The sequence below is a fragment of the Oryctolagus cuniculus genome, chromosome 13 (assembly GCF_964237555.1).
Source record: "Oryctolagus cuniculus chromosome 13, mOryCun1.1, whole genome shotgun sequence".
Lineage (NCBI taxonomy): Eukaryota > Metazoa > Chordata > Mammalia > Lagomorpha > Leporidae > Oryctolagus > Oryctolagus cuniculus.
The window spans coordinates 54,252,250-54,270,708 of record NC_091444.1 but is presented as its reverse complement, the minus strand read 5'-3'; the positions used below and the strand labels follow the sequence as shown (position 1 = coordinate 54,270,708).

At 48.5% G+C, this 18,459-nt stretch overlaps 2 long non-coding RNA genes across 3 annotated transcripts in view; one reads left to right on the top strand and one right to left on the bottom strand.

Annotated features, from left to right (window-relative positions):
- Window positions 1-18,459, top strand: part of LOC103350930 (uncharacterized) — a 221,316-nt gene that overhangs the window by 102,819 nt on the left and 100,038 nt on the right. The gene's annotated exons all lie outside the window — the stretch shown is intronic.
- LOC127483459 (uncharacterized) lies at window positions 1,445-2,455 on the bottom strand. Its single transcript, XR_007909704.2, has 2 exons — window positions 1,994-2,455; window positions 1,445-1,789 (listed from the first exon to the last, which is right to left on the bottom strand). It is a non-coding gene; the product is annotated as an uncharacterized lncRNA (long non-coding RNA).

Genomic DNA, 18,459 nt, shown 5'->3' with positions numbered 1-18,459 from the left:
GGGTTTCCGCATGGTGAGTCAGCAGGAAGCAGCTGTCCCCTCCCCAAAGGGTGCAGTGGGGGCAGAAATTACATCGAAAGCCAGCCTTTGGCAGGTAGGACCAGGGAAGCGTCCACTCTGCCAAGTTGGAAGATCCACAAGGGTTGATCTGGGCTCATTAGATCTGCTTCAAGTCCCTCTTTGGGTGTGGGATTTTCTTACTGGGGGCCTCAAAGAGTGACCATACCCTCAACCTAGTCTTGTCCTCCTGGGGTTTCCATGAAGACTAAGCAAGATGCTCCATGTAAGATATTCACAGTGTGGCACATAGCCAGTGCTCCACGCACATTATCTAATGCTGTTAGCATCAGTCGTCATTATGTCAGCCTCCTGGTTTGCATTTACACTTTCCAAGTCTGTTCTCTTCCAAACCTTTCCAGCAGACTCCCCCTATCTCTCAGAAAGTTGGGGCTCCTTTTTGGCTTTTTTTGTTTGTTTTCTAAGCCAATGCATTTCTCTTACTCATTCACTTGCTTATTCTTCCATCTGCCCAATACTCATATAAAATATCTACCATGAGGCCGGCGCCGCAGCTCACTAGCCTAATCCTCTGCCTGTGGCACTGGCACACTGGGTTCGAGTCCCGGTCGGGGTGCCAGATTCTGCCCCGGTTGCCCCTCTTCCAGTCCAGCTCTCTGCTGTGGCCCGGGAAGGCAGTGGAGGATGGCCCAAGCAAGGGCCCTGCACCCGCATGGGAGATCAGAAGCACCTGGCTCCTGGCTTCTGATCAGTGTGGTGTGCTGACCGCAGCGTGCCAGCCGCAGCGGCCATTTAGGGGGTGAACCAACGGCAAAGGAAGACCTTTCTCTCTGTCTCTCTCTCTCTCTCACTGTCCACTCTGCCTGTCAAAAAAAATTTACTGTGCACCAGGCCTGTGTTTTCCTTATTTGTTTTCATTTTATTAGAGAGAGAGAGAGAGAGAGAGAGAGAGAGACAGACTTGTGGATTATCTGGAACTTGACCAGGGACTCTGATACAGGATGTAGGAGTCCCAAGTGGTGACTTAACCACTGTGCCAAATGCCCACCCACCCTGCCCCTGGGGCCTGCAGTCCCACAGAAGCTCTGTTACATACTCATGAACACACATGGCTCCTACACACACGGCTGTTTCTCAGGTCCCAGGACTAATTTCTGAATACATTCTTGGGTTGTGACTGTTCTGTGTTTTCTCGTGCATGGATTTTTCCATCACCAATGTGCCTGGAGCATTGTGTCTGCAGAAAGTGTGAAGAGGCTCTGGGTTACAAAATGCTCCCTGTTCGAAGGTCTGCTGACGCTCTTGCTGTCCAGGTCAGAGAAGGGACGAGGGAGGAAGCAGCATATCCCAATACAAGGAGAGCATCAGGCACTTGTGTACCTGGAGTCTGCAGGCGGCACTTCAGAGCCTGGGAGGTCCAGATAGATTTCTTTTTTTTTTTTTTTAAGATTTATTTATTTATTTGAAAGGCAGAGGTACATGGAAAAAAAGGAGGGAGATAGAGAGGGAGGGATCGTCTACTTGCTGGTTCGCTCTCCAAATGGCTGCAACAACCAGGGCTGGGCCAGGCCAAAGCCAGGAGCCAAGATCTTCTTCTGGGTCTCCCACATGGGTGCAGAGGCCCAAGGACTTGGGCCATCTTCCGCTGCATTCCCAGGCAGGCAGCTGGATTGGAAGTGGAGCAGCCAGGACTCGAACTGTTGCCTGCAGTGGTGGCTTAACCCACTGTGCCACAGTACAGGCCTCTAGATTTCTGCTTTTAAAGAGCTGCCTGGGAAAAGAATGACAGTCAAGTCACTCTGGAGACTGAGTACCCTCACTGGGGACACACAGCAGTGCAAAGCTATGTAAGCAGCAGTTCTGGGTCTGTGACTGGGCAGCTGGACCCAAGGCTTGTTCATGGCTGCCCCTGTTGAATCACAGGGGCCAAACAAAAGCAGTGGAAGTATTGCAGGGTCAGAGGACAAGCACTCACCTAGCCTTGAATCCTTGTTCTAGACAGTTGTATGCCAACCTGGGGGCACCACTGCTGTCTTTGATGAGCAGAAAAAAACAACTGCAGTGCAGAGTGGGTGTGGTGTGCTGGGGAGAGAGGAGAAATCCTGCCTGGTCCAGCAGCCCAGGCTGAGTCCCACAGAGCCGGGGAGCAGAGCGCATGCTCTCCGGGACACTATTTCAGGCCAGCTGCAGCCACAGGAAGAATGTTCTCTGGGACAGAACTGCTAATCAGGCAAGAGGAAGGGAGGAATGCACTGCCGGCCGTGGTTACTGTTTGCTTTCCCCTCTTCCTTCCCTGAGTCACACGTATTTTTGTCTTGCTGATGTACCCGCCTCCCACAATAGCCTACGTTTTTGAAAATGTGGGAATTTTCTGAGCTATGTTGCAAAACTCTGAGCAGTTTTCCAGAGCTCCTCTATGTCATCCGTCTCTGACAAAAGGAGGGAGGGAGGGAGGAGGGAGGAAGTAGAGGAGGGTAGGGGTGGGGGAAAGGGGAGAGAGGAGGGAAGGGAGAGACAGAAACATTTTGCTGACGTCAAAGAGGACCACACTCTACAGGATAACATTACTCTTACCTCAACCACCCACTCCCTTTAATTTACTACAAACCAAACAGCCTGTTTGGAAGCCCTTAGCCTTGCAGTCTCTCTCTCTCTCTCTCTCTCTCTCTCTCTCTCTCTCTCTCTGCTGGGAGTCTGAACGCTACCTGATTCCCTGAAACCAAGGGGATTTCCATGAGTGATAAGTTAGCCCGTGCTTGTGGAGAGCGCTGCAGTAAATTGATCCAGCTGCTTGCGAAGCTGATGGAAAAGGCTCCAGGGGAGAAGCCCGCGTCTGCAGCTGGGGCTGCCACTGGCAATGCCACGTTGCCTCGCCCCAGTCCGCCCAAGAACCTGCCCGTGCTCGCCTCCCGTGCCCTGCAGTGCCTAGCGAGCTCTCTTCGCTTTGTGCGCTGCCCGTAGCTTCTCAGGGTCAAGGTGATTTCTCCCACCCACGTGGCAATGCCGGACATGGAGGGCAATGGGGTGCAGGCAGGGGCCACAGCCTTGTTCCCTGATGCTCTCGCTGGAGTCACCCTTTGGTGCGCTGGCGTGTTTGATGTGCTTCCCAGCAGCCTCTCCCAGATCTGCTGTCTGAGTATCCAGGGCTTGTTTACAAATAAAATCAAAGCTGGCAACAATAACCTGTAACCCAAGGCTACAGAAAAACTGATTCCACAACCCAGATGGTGGAGTTCAAGCTGTTTGCTGGCCAAGGCCGCACAAGTTAATTTTTATCCTAGTAAAAAATAATAAACACTGCATTAGCAACTAAATGTTTATCAATTTGCAGTTCATTTCCAGCCAGATCATTTCACTCCTGCATGTTTTTTACTGCTAGCTGATGCACTGGAGTGCTTTTCATGAAACCATATGTGGCTATTTAAGTCCTCGCCTCTATAGCATTTATATAGCGATTTTCACCTTAATTGGATAATATTATTTGGCTACTTCAGCCATGAGCCTCAGATACCACATTTTGATGATAAAGAGACGGCAGGAAAGGAAAGTTGAATGACTTGCTGGGGATCACCCTGCAGCGCAGGGAGGATGCAAAACAAAGAGGCACAAGTTTTTGTTTTGCTTTTATACCCGACCCATACCTTCATGTGCGGCACCACCTGCGTGGGCAGGACGACACTGGTTGTTTCTCTTCCCCATCCTATGATGTTAATATCAGAGGAGATGGCAGAGAACAGCTATCAAATGGAGTTAGGAACTCTGTCCCAGAGGATGTTTGAACAAACACAAGCAGTGGTCACACATCAAGAGTGTGACTGGGGGCCGGCCTTGTGGCCTTACGGGGAGAGCCGCCACCTGTGACACCAGCATCCCATATAGGCACCTGTTCATGTTCCAGCTGCTCCTCTTCTGATCCAGATCTCTGCTAATGGTCTGAGAAAGCAGCAAAAGGTGGCCCAAGTTCTTGGGCCTTTGCATCCACATGGGAGACCCGGATGAAGTTCTTGGTTCCTGACTTTGGCCTGGCCCAGCCCTGGCCATTGTGGCCATCTAGGGAGTGAACCAGAAGATGGAAGATCTCTCTCTCTCTCTCTCTCTCTCTCTATATATATATATATATATATATCTGTAACTCTGACTTTCAAAATACATAAATAAAATTTTTTTGACAGGCAGAGTTAGACAGTGAGAGAGACAGAGAGGAGAAAGGTCTTCCTTCCGTTGGTTCACCCCTGAAACGGCTGCTATGGCCAGCGCGCTGCGCTGATCCGAAGCCAGGAGCCAGGTGCTTCCTCCTGGTCTCCCATGTGGGTGCAGGGCCCAAGCACTTGGGCCATCCTCCACTGCCTTCCCGGGCCATAGCAGAGAACTGGACTGGAAGAGGAGCAACTGGGACAGAATCAGTGCCCCAACCGGGACTAGAACCTGGAGTGCTGGTGCCACAGGCGGAAGATTAGCCTAGTGAGCCGCGGCGCCAGCCAAAGACTGTAACTGAAGCTTGGGTCCATTCAGCTGCCCTATGGCCAAAGCTCTCTGCAAGTGCTTTGACTGTTCTTGTTGTCGTAGCAAAATCGGAGTCACCACTCTGTGGTGTCATCTCCCATTGATCACCAGATGGTTACAGCCAGAAACAATGATTTGGCCATGACGAAGTGGGGGGCTGGCTGGACCACGATCATGCAGACGTGGAGCCCTCCCTCAAATCTTGCAGTGCTCCCTCATGCAAGTGTGTAATAGATCCCTTGATGTTGCCATGTGGTTTGTGGCCCGTCTGAAGCAAGTACTTAGGTCACGGGACAGTAGAGCTTGCAAGGGCAGCAGGAAAAATAAGTCAGAGCAATGTTTCGTATCTATTTCCTGAGGAATAGGACTCCGTTTCTCGATGCTTAAGTTTTCTTCCCTGAAGCGAGGAGGGTCTAGGAGGATGTCCTTCACAGGGCTGGTAAGTGCATAGGCAGTGAGTATTTTCAGGGCCTGTCATAGTGCGTGGCATCTGGTGGATACTCAAGAAGTGGTCTTGTTGGGAGGAGCAGGCCTGGCAGGAGCTGGCAGATAATGGACTGAAGCTACCCTGTATGCAATCCTGAGGATGAAGCAATGCCCCATTACTCAACGGATGGCTTACAACAGTTTTCTTTCTTTCTTTTTTTGGCCAGTTTGGATATATAAACCTTTCGTGATGCAAGTGACAGAGTCAAACTTGTAGTTATAAAATTTACTACTGTGTCTAGTGAATGTGCATATTTAGAAATGTGACTTTGCCGTACTCATTGTTCAGATTCCTTGTCATTACTGGTCGTTGTCATTCCTTGAGCCCTTTCTGAGCTGCTCTGGCTCCATCTTCCAGAATATGGCATCCTGTTTCTCCCCCAGTGTCTCAGAGACTTAGCACTTTCTGTGTGGTCAGTGAAAATGTCATCCCAAGCCTCACTGCGCATGCACTATTTGCCATCTCCACAAGGCTACCTTCTGTGCTGCTTTTAAAAGGGATTTTTCTGGGACTATGGCTAAGTAAGGAAATGTTTATACATTTCAGAGATGCGTACTGAAGTAGGAGGAGGTGAAATGATATGAAGTCTGGGGTTAAAAATGGAAAAGACAAAAACTAGAGCAAGTGTGGAAAAATCTGGGTAACTGTTGATTTGCAGCAGTGTAAGAAATATGGGGATTAATTGTGGTATATGCTCTTCTTTTGATATGTTTGAAGATTTTTCATAATAAAGATTTAAAGTGAGCTTTTAAAAATTTACTTACCATATCTAATACCTGCAATGGAGATTATACCTTGAAGAATATACCTATAAAGGCAGTATGTTTCTTGAGCAGGTGTTTGACAAAAGAATAAGAGGTTGCTTGGGATGCCCACAGCCCATATTGGAGTGGCTGGGTTTAAGTCTCCACTCTGCTCCTGATTCCCACATCCTATTGATGCACACTTTGGGAGCAGCAGGTGATGGATGGGTCCCTGCCACCCACATGGGAGGCCTGAATTGAGTTCCCAGATCTCGGCTTTGGTCTGGCCCAACCCCAGGTATTGTGGGCATTTGAGGAGTGAATCAGTGGCTGCGAGATCTCTGTCTCTCTGCCTTACAAATAAATAAAATAAATGGAAAAGTTTTAAAAGTTCACATTTCTTTGCATTAAAAAATAAAGACTATTTCAAATTTTATTTATTTATTTTTTAGTTTATTTGAAAGGCAGAGAGAGGGAGGGAGGGAGGGAGGGAGGGGGAGAGAGAGAGAGAGAGAGAAAGAGAGAATCTTCCGTCTGTTGGTTCAGTCCCCAAATACCTGCAGGAGTGAACTCAATCCTAGTTTCCCGTATGAGTGGCAGCTACTCAAGAACTTGAGTCATCACTGCTGTCTCCCAGGGTGTGCATTAGTAGGAAGCTGGGATGGGAAGAAGAGCCAGTTCCTGAATCGAGGCATCCAGTAGGGGATGCAGGCATCCCAAGCAGCATCTTAACTTCTGTGCCAAATAGCCACCCTAACTATAAACTATTCTTCCTGGTAACTGTCATCAACATCCAAAACTAGCATTGACTGAATTCCTTTCAGGGTCTTTTGTTACAAATAAAAAAATTGAGAGAGCACTCTGTCATATGAGGAGCTTTCCATGGATATAAACACAAAGTGGTGTCTTCCACTTGCCTCTACATTCTAATTTCCTCTATGCTTTGTTGATGTGAGCAGACAGAATTGGGAATGATCCCAAGTGGAGACCTTGCATAAATCATGGACAGCTCAACTATGGTATCCTTCATCCAAAATACCCATTACCTATTGTCCTTGTTGGTGCTGGAGTTGGAAGGCCCAGAATGGCAAGGGGCATACAGCCCATGGGCCTGGTGGACCAGACCTGGGGGTGCAATGTCCGTGGTGGCATCAGAGGGAAGAGTCAACATTTTCTTCATTGGCCATGCTTACCCCTGGAGAAAGGCAAGCTCTGTGATCTACACTGTGTCTATAAAGCCAAAGTAAGTGGTTGAGCAACTGTCCAGCGAACTCAGTTAAAGTCAAGCAAGAAGTCTAGGTCTACAAGTCCTAATTATGGCACTCTGCAGCGAACAGGAAATTATTCCGTATTTACTTTACATTCGTTTTGTAGCCCCAGCTTTTCCAAAGGAGGAAAGGAGAAGTTACTATTTTTAAAGCATGGTTGAAGAATAGAATACTTTCCATGCAAACATGGTAGATCATTTGCCAACGAGTATTATGATTAAAAATATCTACTGGGCCTGTGTGGGATGTCTGGAATTCTCTGGAATTCTTTCATTTTATTGTATTTTCCCCTATGGCTGTATTGCATTACACCACAGTAGGCTGGTCATGATAGTTGAGAGATTTACTTCTGACACTTTTTGGTGTGGTGGCCTCATTCACACTCCACATTTTATAATAGAGAGAATTTTGTGTATTTTGAAAGAACTCTTCCTCAAAAATAAAAACCACAGCCTAACGGCTTTAGAGTATCCATCTCAACATTTCTGTACCTGTAGATTTATTGGAATGCAGAAAAAAAATAAGATAAACAAAATACCCATGTGTGCAGTCTGAGAGCAGGTTCCTTTTTGGAAGGTGTGTGTGTGTGTGCGTGCATGTGTGTGTGTGTGTTTTGATGAGCTAAGTGTTGATTCTAACCCGAAAAGACTGAAAAGTGTGAGATTAGATAAGTGTCTGCTAGATACATTATTGCCATGTGGGTTCTGTGCTCAGAGGTCACTGGTCGTAGCTGCAGAATAAAGTTCACCAGTTGTTGATCTTCCCTCTGATTGGGCACTCACTGAAAGCAGAATGTGAACGATCTTCCGGAAGCCCTTTGTCAACTTCAGGTCTGCCTCATGACGCTGGAGTTTCCAGCAAGGGCACGCATGAAGAAGTCTGCAGGCATTGCTTGAGCAACGCCAAGTGGCCACTGGCCAGGGGAGAAGTTAAACCAGGAGATGGCTATCAGGGGCAGTTGTTAGATTTGGCACATCTTTCCCGAGCTGCTGAGCTGAGCAGGAAAGAGGGAAGGCTGTTTGTGGATTTATCACATCAGTTCTATAATGCACCCTTTCATCTGAACCTTTCTCTTTGCCCAAGAGTGAAGCAAGTCTGACTTGCATACCATGGAGGATTTACATTGGACGCTTTGCTGCTTCCGCCCACACCCCCATGGAGCCCTCCACTTACAATTTTCCACATTGATTTTCCTGAAGCCTGGACAGTAGCCTTTTAGGTGGTTTGGGATGTCTTCTGGTTGTACTTAAATTTTTCCAACAGATTTTCAGCACATCCTATAATAAATAAGAATAGCTTCCTGTGAACTGTGGTGACTTCTCATACTACCTTTGCAAGTGTGTGTGTGTGTGCATATGCATGAAAAATGGCCTGACCCTCCAATGACTGCAAAACTGTCTCACTTGAACATCCTTTGCTGTGGTCATCTTGCCTTCGGGTCGTCAAATAAAGTGGTGTTTGGGTCGCATCTAGCGCAGATACTTTAACCGTAAAGCTTAATGTATAACTAGCATTTTTTTTCCTTCTGTGTCAGCAGTTGGCAGCACAATACTGTAAATAAGGATTCTGGTGAGTAAGTGGACATCTGTGGAGCCTGGGGATGGGAAGGCTGGGGTAAGCAGTTTTGAAATTCATGCCAGTGGTTGCTGCAAGTGATAAGATAATTTGAGTAACCCGTAAGACCTGTGGATTCACAGGTTTCAAAAACAGGAAAGTCTCTTGTTTAAAAACCCTCTAAAGCAACATGTGGGCTTAGAAGAGAAGCTGGCTTGTGGTTTGGTGATTGTACTTCCTTATTGATATAATGGCCGCTGACGAAAGGCCTCCCGGGATTGCAGGGCTGCGACCGCAGGCCCGACAGTTACCCTGACGGGTTCTGAAACAGACCGGGGCTTTCTGGACAGATGAGAAGTCTAAAAATTTCCCTTTTCATTTCCTCTCTTGTGTGACTTTGTCATTTTTTTTTTTTTGAAAAACTGGTAACAGAAAAGGGAATTTTGCCCATGCTTTTAAGGAGTTGGTCTTTGACTAGCTCTCCCCCTCCCCCGGAACCACCCCCTACTCCTTCAAAATCTCTCTGAAAAGCCCAATCTAAAACAATAAATCAGCCATTGCAGATCTCTCAGTGGGTCTATGTTTGATTAATTGGCTTTTAGGCGGGATTCATAACAAGCAAATCTTTTAAAATGGTATGACTTACTTTCATTTATTTATTTATTTATTTGAGAGGGAGAGAGAGAGCCAGAGAGAGAGAGAGAGAGGACATTTCCATCTGCTGCTTAACCCTCCAGTTGCCCGCAGTGGCTGGGGCTGGGTCAGGGCTACATCCAGGAGCCAGGAACTCAATCCAAGTCTTCCATGTGGATGGCAAGAACCCAATTATTTGAGCCATTCCTGGCTCCCTCCCAGGGCCTGCATGGGCAGGAAGCTAGAATCTAGAGCCAGAGCTGGGAATCAAATGCAGGCACTCTGATGTGGGAGGCAGGCATCCTAACTGCTAGGCTAACCGCCCACTCCCATAAAATGGTATGATTTTTAAGAAACATTCTGTGACCTCCATATCTTTGGCGTCCGGGTGTTTAAAGCCCAGGTAAAAGCTGTGTCCTTCTGGAAACCTAATCCTCTCTTAGCCAACTGGGATCTCTTTTGGGCACATGCTCCCAGGAGGCATGCTTGAGTTCCTGCCTAAGTGAAAACAGATGCCATTCCTGTGTGACACAGCGAACTGGCCACAGCACAGAAAGTTCCTCTGGCTCGAGGAGTGGGGGCTGTCTCAGGCCCTGAAAACATCTGCATCAGGCTAAACTTGAGAAAGGGCCCCTGTGTTCCTATCTGCCTGCAGAGGATGCCTGGGTGACAGCCAGTGGCTGAATCTGCCTTCAGGCAGCTGCTGGTCTTCTCTCCCTCCAGGAAAAAATAGGGCAAGAAGGCAGAACCTGCTTCCAGGCCACAATTCCTCTGGGGAGCATTGTCCCTGCAGGCTTTGCTCCCATCTTGCATACGTGTACTTAAGTGTCATTTATGCTGTTTGGCCTAGCCTGGGAGTTCCTTTTATTTTTGGTGAATTCAAAGAAGATACCATTTGGAAGAAGGACACATATCAGTGCTCTAGAAGATTCCTAGATGAACTCACTGACTGTGACCAAATGATCCCATCTCACCAGTTCCTCTGTCTTGGCCCTGATGATCTGCAACTCAAAACCATGGGTTGAGATGATTGCACAGCACAGTCTTCTCTCTCTCTCTCTCTCTCTCTCTCTCTCTCCCTCCCTCCCTCCCTCATTCCCTCCCTCTCTCTGTCTCATAAGCTTAATAAATCTGCCCATCACATCACTGAGACCACCGGGCACTGCCATCCTGCCAAGTTTGGGAGCAAACAAGAACTGCCAAAGTCTTTAGGTTATGCAGAGAGCAAGGACACCTTTCTGGGTTGTGCATGGCTATGCTGTGTGCATGCTGGATGCCATGTGTATGTGAACACTGTGTGCACATATCTACAGTTGTCCCGCAGTATCCTCAGGGGATTGTTTGTGGGACTTCTCCCAGGTACCAAAAGTGGTGGATGCTCAAGTCCCTTATATAAAATGGAATAGTATTTGCATATAACCTGCACACATCTTCCTGCATACATTAAAACCATCTCTAGATTACTTCCAATACCTAATACAATGTAGATGCTATGTAGTTGGTTGTTATACCATACTGCTTAGGGAATAATGACAAGGACTGAAGTCTGCACATGTTCACTACTGACACAATTATTTTTTCTGAGCAATTCTGATCTGTGGTTGATTGAATCACGGATGCAGAACTGGCCAGCTGTCCTGGGTGTGCATGGTGCTATGTGTCCCTACTATGTGTCTTCAAGACTCTCATGTCTGAATGTTGTGAGTGTATGTGTCTACTGGGTATGAGCACATGCCTATGCATGTATGGGCACGTGTTCACGCTGTGGATGCATGTGTGCTGTGTGTATGTACCGTGTTCCTGTGCGCTGTGTATGCAAGGCAGCAGCTGCCACGGATCTGGGGGGGTCGGGGAGAGGGGATGGCTGCCACGGATCTGTGGGGGCCAGGGAGAGGGGGATGCTGGCATGAGGCAGGCCTGTTTGGGAGCAGGTAAATCACTTAAGTACAACGGTGCTTTTCATCAGGTTTGCTGCCCTTTCCCCCTTAGGCAACAGGCACTGAGGTTGCAGTAACCTTACAGACAGGCAAAGCGTGCATTGCATTTCTGCTTCCCGCCTGCCTCTCCAGTGAGTTCTGTTTCAGTGTATTTTTTCTTCCACCTCAGGATCAAGGAGAGAGTCTTGAAATGGAGGTGATGGAGCTGCAATTCCACATCACACGGTTCCTTTGAGTTCTCTGTGTGTGTGTGTGTTTCCTGTGTGTCCAAAAGACAGACCGAGAGAAAGAAAAAGCAAAAGCAGGAATCAGACGAGAAAGATAGTAAGAGTGTGTATTTATAAAATAAAACGTCTATCCCTCAGCACAGGACTTGAAGTCTGTCCCAATTTCCTGTCTCTAACCTCACTGTAAGTGCTGACCCACTTCTGGCTATTTTTATTTGTTTCTTTGAAAATGCTCACTGTGTGATTAGAGTTGACTCTTGGTCAACCTTGTGCTTATTTCTCCCTGCCATCTGGGTCTCAAAGTACAGCCCTTCCCACCTCACTCCCAATCATTATGGGTGAGCACAGAGCCAAGGACGGCAGGGGTGAGCGGGTGATGTGGCAAGCGAGTGACCCCTTTCCTTGCCATGAGAGACACAAGGACATCAGCCGCTACCTGCACGTGCAGCCTCGTGCTGGCATTGCTCATGCATGACTCTTCTCTCACCAGCGTGCAGACTCCCCTGCACACAACGCCTTTCCCAGCCCCGACGCTGGGTCTCTCACCCAGTTTTTCACTTTGGGCACCCCGGCAGTAAGTGTTAGTCACTTATCTAGGATTATAACCTGAGTCAACAGTGGAACCAGGAAGTGAACACGGGATCCAGTGTGGCGTGGAAAGTTGGGTGTATTTGCTTTTCTCTTTAAGCAAACTTTGATTTATTCTTTAATAAGTTACCCGGGAGGATATAGTTCTGGAGAGATTTGACTTGGCATCTGAATCTAAGTCACATATTGGTAAAGGAGGAGAGGAACAGTGAGTCTTTTACGTTCTTCCAGCTTTATCATTAACCCCAAGTTTGGAAATAGATTTGCTTTGAACAGCGTCAGTTTCCCAGTTTTTTAAGAAAGTGACAATTACCTGTTAACAAGGTAGTTTGACATCCTCATTGGCAAAGTGGTATAACTCGGGTGTCACAGGGCACCATCAAAACCCTCCACTTCAGACATTCCTGGTTTGGGTCTCAGCCCCGTCACTGACAGGTGCCTTCCCTTCTCCGGGCTCCATTTCCTCATCTGTGAAATGAGCATGAAAACAGTCCCACCTGCAAGGCTGCAGGATTCAATAAGGAAGCAGATATGATGGTGCGTGGAGTGCAATGTACACTTAGCACAGCAGCTACCAGGATTATTTATTACTTCAGTCGTTTTTATTAGGTGGGACACAGTTTCTAGAAATTTCTCCAGGATGTCACCTGTTTGAGTAGCACAGTGTGGTTACATCCTCTGTGCTGTCCTTGCCTGGAGGAAAAGAAGTGTTCTGGCGTCACTGCTGCGAGGGATGTGGGTCCTGGCGGTGGTGGGAGTTGGGGAGGGGGGACGGTTGCTCGAAGCTTCCTCTCCTTTCTGCTGACAGCACTTCCTTGTTAAATGCAGTGATGTGCAAAAAGGGAAACACACACACACACACACGAAGAAAAATGAGGCACTGAGGACCCTTCTCATAGGCCTGTGGTGAGCTCCGGAGATGGGTTATTTCTTTGGTTGCCTGAGGTCCCAAGAAAAACTTCTGTCTTTTGAGGTTTTCAGCAGGCTTCTTTTCTGAGCACTGCTGCAATAGAGACATGAGCAAGGGGGCAGATCACCTCTGTGTTAAAGGCATCAAAGGAGAGCAGAGAAGGTCCCCCAGATGAGGCCCTGGGCGAGTAGTAGCAGGGAAGGGTGCAGGGCAGGGGTGGGGTGGGGCTGCTCGGGGGCCTTGAAGCAACTATCAACCTGGCTCAAAGTCAGACTGCCTTGAAAAGTCTTACTCCCCATGCACCAGCAATTCCAAACAGTATCAGTGATAAAATCACCCTCCATTGGGTGGCCAGTCTTTCTGTTCTCTCTTGAGTGCACTGGGTGGGCAGGGCAGAGGGGACACAGTGTGCCCAAAGACAAAGGAATCTGAGATCTATTGAAGATAACTGGGGGTCCCTCTAGTTCCACTTTGCTCTCCGACTAGGCTGGGGGGCCAGGTAGGAGTGGAGCCCATCATGGTGCTGGGTTGGAGTCATGGTCTGAGGAGAATACAATAAGCAGATGGCACAGCCAAGCAGTCAGTCCTGGAGCTTGTGGATGTGACGAAGAACTGTAGCCTCCCTGTGCGTGAAGACGCCCTCCACTTCCGTCCTGTCCTGCGCACGGTGCTCCTTCTGCCCTGCCGTGCCATCCCACTTCCGTTCTGACCTGCGCACGGTGCTCCTCTGGCCCTGCTGTACCATTTCTGGTGGAAACAGCTCCAGAGGCTCCTGCTTCCCAGCAGGGCAGGCTCATTTCACCGTCACGACCACCTGGTGAGGAAGGCAGCGCTATCCCACATTTAACAGAGGACACCCAGGCCCAGGGAGGGGCGGGACCCCCTCCCCCTGCCATGGGGAGCCTGGGACTAACCTGGCTGGGGTCTGCCACTGCACACCTCTGCCCTGGAAGGCCGAGGAGGCCTCGCGACAGCAATAACCCTTTCTTCGCAGGGCTCTGCACTTTGTGGTGGGTCATGGTGGGGGCATGCCCTGGTACCCCCTGATGCTCTGTAGGCCAGCCTGTATCGTGATGCAGCACCACCCGGGGTCACCCGAGAGGGAGAAGCCTTGAGGGGCACAGTGGCAGACAGACAAGGCTCCTGCACAGAGGCAGGCCTGGCGTTCAGAGAACAGTTTGGGCTTACGTGGCCCTGGAGACACACATTCCTTATTGGATTGCTGGCACGCTGCGAGGAGGCAGGCCTGACGGAGCGGGCCTCCTGGCCGCCAGGACCTTTCAGTGTGGGACTTTGGAGAGTGTGCTGCCCACCTGCTGCAGAATTCTCTCGTCCTGCCTCTTTCTGCCAGTTCCAGGCCGCGAGCCCATGCTACAGGGCCTGGCTGAAGGAAAGGTGGACTCGCACCTCACCCATGCTTGTCTCAGGCTGTGCCCATCGTGTAGGCTGCTCAGGAGGCAGCCTCGGGCCTCCGATGCCCAAAGCACCGGACAGTGGCTGCCTTGGAGCCGGCTTCCCCCAGAGTTTGAGAGAGGGCCACCTGGGAGAAAGAGGAGCTGGCCTGTCTGGGTTATTTATGCGTCCTCCTGTACAGGGTCCGTCTTTGTTCTGCCGAGCGGTGCATGAAAGGCTGCTGGGGCAGGGGAGAAGAACTGCCCAGCGCCTCGCACAGGAAATTGGAAATTGGAAACCCTGCGTCCACCCCCACTCCTCCGACTCAGGCTTAAACAAACCCAACACATGCCCTGACCTTTGCTCCCTGCATCTGTAGCAGGTCCCAGGGGCCGGCCCCCAGTCCACCCTGCCTGCTGGCCCCACAAGCACTCACGGAAGCCCAGCATTTGGCCAGCTTCCTGGGTGAGTGAATCCTTCAGACCCAAACTCATGCTGTGGACGCAGCCCATGAGGGTTTTTTTTTTTTTTTTTGTCTTCAACAAAGCAAATGCCTAAAATTTTTTTTTCTTTAAATTTTCACCCATTATATTCATCAACGCAGAGATGGAACATTTGGCCAAATTATTTTAAGTAGCACTCCAACCTGTGATCATAATTTCAAATCAAGGAATTTGCTAAGCAGCTGTGGGGAAGAACAAAGGGCCTGCGAGTGATTTAGGGCCTGGGGGAGGGGAGGCTGATGCGCTCTCAGCTTAAGGCCCAAGCCAGGAGCAGAAGCAAGAGGCTGGGTTGTGTGGCCCCACGAGGAGTGGGCCTTCCGCCGTGCGTCTACACTAGCCCCCTCGGTGTTATCATCTGCTGAACTCAATACAAGCAGCTGCTTAGAAAAATACAGACCAAGAGGAGAGGCTGGGATTCTGTTTTATACCCTGTGAGCTTTGGCTCAGGAGTTGGACAGGCCTGGCCTGGAATCCTGGGTCCAGCACTCATCCGCCTCTGTTGAGTTGTCTGTAAAATGGGGATAATCATAGCACCCACGGTGAAGGGATTATTGTGAGAATGAGATAGGAAGTGTTTATTTGGCCCAGTCACTGACACATAGTAGGTGTTCAAAGTGTTATTATCACCCATATACAGAAATATCCAATCTACATGCTTGTTTTTTATATCTGATTCATTCAATAAGCATCTATCAAACACCTATTATGTCTCAGGTGCAGGGCCCAGTGTTTACAAGCATGTGAAACATAGAAATTAATATGCTATCAGATTCATAAAAATACTTTTTTTAGGGGCAGGCATCGTGGTGCAGTGTGCCAGCTGCTGCTTAAGACTTCTGTATCCCGGTGCCGGTGCCATGGCTCACTTGGCTAATCCTCCACTTGTGGTGCCAGCATCCCATATGGGCGCCAGGTTCTAGTCCCGGCTGCTCCTCTTCCAGTCCAGCTCTCTGCTGTGGCCTGGGAAGGCAGTGGAGGATGGCCCAAGTGCTTGGGTCACTGCACCCTCATGGGAGACCAGGAGGAAGCACCTGGCTCCTGGCTTCAGATCGGCTTAGCTCTGGCCATACCGGCCATTTGGGGGGTGAACCAACAGAAGGAAGACCTTTCTCTCTGTCTCTCTCTGTCACTGTCTAACTCTATCTGTCAATTAAAAAAAAAAAAAAAAGCCTTCTATAAAAAAAAAAAAAAAGACTTCTGTATCCCATATCAGGGGGCCTGAGATTGAGTCCCAGCCTCTGCTTCCAATTCCAGCTTCCTACTAATGCACTTGATGGCTCAGCTACTTGGGTTTCTGTCACCCTTGTGGGAGAACGGATGGAGTTTCTGGCTCCTGGCTTTGGTTTGGCTGTGGTGGCCATTTGGGGAGTGAACCAATAGATGGAGGATCTCTCTCTCTGTCTCCCCCTTTTTCTCTGTCACTCTGTTTTTAAATAAGTAAATAAATAGGTAAGTAAGTCCTTAAAAATTATAATTAAGAAAACTTTATAACCACTTCCTGATTTGTTCTAAAAATTATTAAACATTTTTGATTAATATGCAGTACTTGTATGCTTTCATGGGGCACAGTACACTATTCCAATACTGATACATGCTATAAATCCATCAAACCAGGTGTCTGGCCTCGCCGTTTTATTTTCTTTGCGTTTGGAGCTTACCAACTCCTGTCTTCCAGTTCCTCATAGAGTGTGTGGGATATTCTTATAATCTACAGTCTCCTAATGGTGCTGTGGGACACCAGAACTTGCTACTTCTATCTGATTGCATTTGGTACCTGTTATCAGCCTTCCTCTTTAAAAAATTTTCTTATTGAGTTAAAAAATAATAATGACTTCTAAGAAAATTTAGGTAATTTATAAAACAGACTTTCTTAACAGATGGTCTATCGGAAACCAGTCAAAAAATGCATAGAGTGAAAAAAAAGGGAAGCCATCTTATTTCTAATTGTTTTTGAGCCTGTTGCTTTTCAATATGACTGTTATCGAAATTAACTTAATTTCTTAAAATAAGTGAGCCTGCTTCATACCTGGGAAACTTCAGTCAGCTCCTCTTCAGAGAATCAGACCCATCAGCCGGCAGCCTGGTTTGTGTGAGTGCCTTTGAGGGACACACGCGGACTCAGAAAGGGAACCACTGGCTGGGGTTTATCCAGTTCTGCTAAATGACAATCCTCAGAATTATAAGACATCTTAGCCCAACCTCTCATCCTTTTAAGAGACTTTCTGGTAGATAGGAGTTGGGCTTCTGCTCAAACTCTGCTAAGAATGGAGCACTCACTACTTGACAAGGTAGGTGCTGACTGGGTTGAACAACTCTAAACATTCAAGGAAGAATTATTCATGGGAAATGAATTTAAATGCATTTGCATAGCACGTCTGATAAACAAAAGGCCTTTCTGTAGTTCTGCCTTTCATCTGAGGGTCTGCATGGCTGTAGTTTGGTCTTGTTTTGACTGCCTGTCCATCCTCCCCTTTTTCCCCTGAGCTGCTGCCTGCCCTCTGCCCCAGGGGGAACAGCAGTGGCCCTGGTCACCCTTGGGTGGCCAAGCGTACCATGCTTGAGAAGTATGGAGACAGCATTCAGTCCAGTTACTCCTGTCCCTGTTCTCTAGGGTGGCTCAACCGGGCTCTGCTTTCTCAGAAAACAACAGTGAACTTTGTTCAGCCAAACCTCTGTTTCCCAAACTCTGATATTTGCTCACAGGCCCTCCTCCCTCCAGCTGCTCCCAACTGCTGACCACTTATGAGCACTGCTAACTGCTTCCGCTGTTCCTGCACTTCTTGGAAGGCAGCCACAAGGGGCCGAGGCAGATGGAGCACAAGCCATTTTGCTTGTGGCCTTGGCCTGCTAGGTCTGAATCCACGAGTGGATTGTTTGGAAAGAGACTGTGTATGTGCCTTGTCTTTGAAATCAGTGGGCTTAAAGCAGCCGGAGCAGTGCAGCTCCACAAAGCCTGCGGTGGCTTTGTTAGGTTCACACTTCTGGTTGCCTGCAGAATTGCTAGAAGTGAAAAAAAAAAAAAAATAGCGAGTTGAGAGCAACTAAAGTAAAAAAGGGAAAAAGTGATAAAAGGGAAAGGTTTATTTTTGGAGCTCTTGGATTCTGACTCCTTCTTCCAACTCTTTTATCCTTTTACCTCTTCTGCCTCTCCTGACTCGGCTCTGTCCTCATGAGGGCTTTACAGCCCTGATCTCACCCTGCACAAGGGTCCCGCAGGCCCTTCTGGCTCTCTGGATCATGGAGTGAGCCCACCCTTGAATTCCTATCCTTCTTGTTCTTCTGTCACCCAGCCTTGTCATGCCCCCAATCTGGTACTGGCTGAGTGGTCACTGAGAATGGCTGGAGAAAGCCATGCCCTTGAGGCAACTTGTACCCCAACCACCTGACCTCATCTGGAACACAAAATGGATTTTGCTTGGCCTGAGTGATATTTAAAATAATTTGACTTAGCTATCCACATTTGAGAAAGAGGATGTCATGGACTAAGTGTTTGGCTTAGCAGTTAAGACTCCACTTGGCATGCCCCCATCTCATATCCAAGTGCCGTATTTGAGTCCTGACTCCCTTGTTCTGATTCCATATTCCTGGTGAAATGCATCCTGGAAAGCAGCAGGTGATGGCCCGAGTAAACTTGGGTTCCTGCCACCCATGTGGGAGACTTGGATTGAGTTCTTGTTTCCCAGTTTTGGCCTGACC